Below are 4368 nucleotides of genomic sequence, written 5' to 3'. Positions count from 1 at the left end.
TGCATACTTCCTTTAATTGATCAAAATACCCTTGTTGGATCTGCTGAACTCCATCCCAAGGAAAAACTTTAACTCTCCTAAATCCTTGATTTTGAAAGCCTGTTGCAGGAAGACTTTAGTAGCATCTATCAGCTTCACATTGTTTCCTGTAACTAACAGGTCATCAACATATATCAGTATTATCACTATGTTTGATCCTTTCTTCTTGATGAACAAAGAATGATCTAAACAGCTTTGCTTGAACTCAGCTTGCACCAATGCCTCTGTCAGCTTCAGGTTCTATTGTCTGCTTCAGCCCATATAGAGATTTTACAAGTCGACAAACCAATGCAGACTCCGCCTGACTTGTAAAACCCTGTGGTAGGTCCATATAGACCTTATCATGTAAGTCTCCTTGCAAGAATGCATTGTAGACATCTAATTGTTGGAGTGACCAATTATGCATAGCTACCAAAGAAAGGACTGTTCTCACAGTGGTGATCTTCACTACAGGTGAGAAGGTTTCATTATAGTCAAGTCCCTCTCTTTGGTTGTACCCTTTGGCTACCAACCGTGCCTTGAATCTTTCTACATCACCATTGGCCTTAAGTTTGACCTTGTAAACCCATTTACAGCCTATAGCTGTTTTCCCAAGAGGCAATGGAACCAACTCCCAAGTGTTGTTAGCTTGCAGGGCTTGAATTTCAGTCTGCATAGCTTCTATCCACCTAGGATCCTTAGAAGCTTCCTGAAATGTTTTAGGCTCAACAATGGATGATAATATGCCCAAGTATGCCTGATAAGAAGAAGAAAGATTGTCATATGTGACATAGTTGTGAATGGGATATAGAGCAGTGTTGCCTGCCTTACTTGTGGTGACATAATCTGTCAACCAAACTGGTTCTTTAAGCTCCCTCTGTGATCTTCTGAGAGTGTCAACAGGTGCATGTGCTATATGATTATTAGGAATCTCCAAGGTGTTAGCCTCCAAGGTGGTAGCCTCTAAGTTTTGGACATCAGTGATACTGTGGTGTTCTGCATCCTGCAACATATTGTCCTCATCTTGCAATTCTTGTGCAGGACTGTCTGAACTTTGTAGATTCCCTACTTGTTGCACAATGTCTTCTGCATTGTTGTCAGAAATATCCAGCTGATCTGTTCCCGCTTCAAGGCCTTCTATGTTTTCACCTTCAAGACTGCAAATATCATTAGCATAGTGAGGAATACAAGACATGATTTTGTCTCTATCACCATTAGTTGAATCCTGAAAAGGAAATATGTACTCCTTGAATATCACATCCCTGTTGATAAAGAACCTGTTCTCATCCAAGTCATAGAGTATATACCCTTTAGTGACACCAGAATATCCCATAAACACAGCCCTGACAACTCTATTGGCAAATTTGTTTGTTCTGGGCAGTGCACTTGCATAACAAAGACATCCTAATGTTTTCAAGTGAGATATGGAGGGATTTCTCCCAAAAAACAATTCATAGGGTGACTTACCACTGAGTGCTTGTGATGGAAGTCTGTTAAAAACATAAAATGCAGCTAGAACACAGTGGCCCCAAAATTTCATAGGAATATGACCTTGGAATTTGAAAGCTCTTGCAACCTCAAGCAAGTGTCTATGATTTCTCTCTGCTACACCATTTTGCTGAGGTGTGTAGACACAAGTCCTCTGGTGAACTATCCCCATAGATGTACACAATTCCTGCATGGCTAAGTTTACAAACTCTCCACCATTATCACTTCTAATTATTTGTACTACCCCATGAAACTGTGTTTGTATCAGCCTAAGGAATGACTTAAAAACAATCATGACATCACTCTTGAATTGCAAAAGGAAGATCCAGGTTATACGAGAGTAATCATCCACAATTGTCAGGAAAAACTTATTTCCATCAAAGGTTGGAACACTACAAGGTCCCCATACATCTAAGTGCAGCAATTGAAAAGTTTTAGTAGCCCTAGTATTACTTAATGGAAAAGACTACCTTACATGTCTGGCCATTGGGCAAATATTACAACTATCTATTACACACTTGCAATCCTCCAATTTGTATCCCAAAAGTTCCTTCATTGATCCTCCAGATGCATGTCCTAATCTCTTGTGCCATAGAGATATGTCCTCCTTAGATGCCTGAACACTCAGCCCTTTGACTGCTGGTATGTTATTATCAGTAGTTATAGAAGCTCTTGGTACAAGCAGATAGAGTCCATCTTTCTCCTTACCAATCCCCCTCACTTTCCCATTTGAGAGGTCCTGGAATAAGCAAAAATCAGGATAGAAGGATACAAAACAATGTAAGTCTCTTGTTATCTTTGACACTGAAAGAAGATTGTATGCAAATTCTGGGACATACAATACATCTTGCATTTCCCCTGATTTTGTTATTTTACAATTTCCAACATGTGATACAATTGTACATTCTCCATTAGGCAAATGGACTCTTTTGTCTCTAGTAGGGCTAATATTCTTAATATTAGTTAGCATCCCTAAATCTGCTACCATATGATTTGTAGCACCTGTATCAACTATCCAACTCCCTTTTGTCATTTTAGCCATAAAGGAATGGGCTGTACCTGCCATGTTAGCCATCATATCCTTTTGAGTGTCCTTGCTGAGCAATTTGACAATCTGATCATACTGATCCGATGTAAGTTGTGGTGCTCTTTGTCAATTTCCTTCCTTGATTGTTTCTGGTATTTCTCCTCTCCTTTCATCAACACCTGCAAAGTTAGGATTAAAGTTTTCAACCTGAACATTATATGCAGTATTTGTGTTCCCCTTCTTCTTATTCTTGAAGTCTTGAGGGTAACCAATAATTTTGTAGCATCCCTCCTTTGTATGCCCTTTCATGTGACAAAAGTCACATTGCACATTCCAGTTTCTCTTCTGCTTTTGGTGGTTCTGGTAGCCTCCTCCTTTACCAGCTAGCAGGGCAGCTAGGTCAACACCTTCACCCACAGCAGAGGTATTAGCCACAGATCTCTGACTTTCCCTTTCAATAAGGATTGCATATGCTTTGTTGATGCTTGGTGTTGGGCTAGTCATAAGAATTTGACTGCGAGCATGTTCATAACTGTCATTCAGACCCATTAAGAACTTCAGTACCTTTTGCTTTTCCATAAACTCAATGAAATTCTTCAACCTATCACATCCACATGGAGGTGGGACCATACTGTCAAATTCATCCCACAAGTTTTTGAGTTTAGAGAAATATATCGAAACACAATCTGTTCCTTGATTTATTGTTGCTATAGCCTTCTGTAATTGATAGACCCGCGATGTGTTCACCTTATCGAATCTCTCTTTCAGATCTTCTCACACTTTTCTCGCATCTCTTGCATACAGTATCCCAGTAATCAAATCCTTTGAACCTGAGCTCATAATCCACCCTAGGACAATTGCATTGCACCTATCCCATTGATGACCTAGTTCTTCAATAAAATCTCCTTTTTTCAGAGTACCATCGATTAATCCCAGCTTGTTCTTTCCTAACAGCTGGATCTCCATCGCACGACTCCAGTTGGAGTAATTTTCAGAACCAGTCAACTGAATCAAAATAATCGGAGCTCCGGTAGTGTCCGACGGGTGAAGAAAAAGAGGATGACTGTGGTCTAGATCTGTTTTTGCCGCCATTTTCAATTGTTCCTCTCAAGCTGCAAATTGAGATCGTGATTATTGTGGAATTATCAAGGTCCTCAGATTCGTATCGCAATCGCGATCTTCCGCTCTGATACCATAAAGATTTGTGTGAATCGAATAAGCAATTGATGTTGGATTGAAAAGAGATTAGAGAGGTAGAGAGAAGTTTCACTTCATTTCAGAAGAATGAGAAAGTGTACAGTTACATTGACTAACCAACACCCTGTATACACATCATCCTCTAACTAACTCATCAATTTACACGTGTCTAAATACATACTCTATCTAACTAAATGTAATAACAAATAAATTGACTCTACTCTGTCTATGTAATCCCCATTTCATCAATTATTCGATGATGGACCCAAGAGCAATACCAAAATAAAAAGATAAATATGAAGTTGAGTGTGTAGTAGTGCACACCAGTGAGATGCCAGATTAATGTTGCTCCCAAACGCACACGCAAGTATACTTGGTCGACAAGTAATATAGGATTTTAAGTCCAGATATCGTACCCACAGGGACTTGTGATTAACTATCAACTAAATTAAACCAAACAATTAATTTATTCAAGCGAATCCTAAAGTATGAATATTTAACTAAAATTTAATCTAGAGTAACAAATTAAGAGATTAAAGAAAACAAGTTGGCGAATTATAGAGACGAATTCAATGTGAGTGAATATTCTAGAGTTATGGGTTAGCTAACAATCCCGTTGAGTTTTCCACTTAAATTGT

Source organism: Nicotiana attenuata, chromosome 1 (genome assembly GCF_001879085.1).
Source record: "Nicotiana attenuata strain UT chromosome 1, NIATTr2, whole genome shotgun sequence".
Taxonomy (NCBI): Eukaryota; Viridiplantae; Streptophyta; class Magnoliopsida; order Solanales; family Solanaceae; genus Nicotiana; species Nicotiana attenuata.
Note: the sequence above shows the minus strand (reverse complement) of the source record.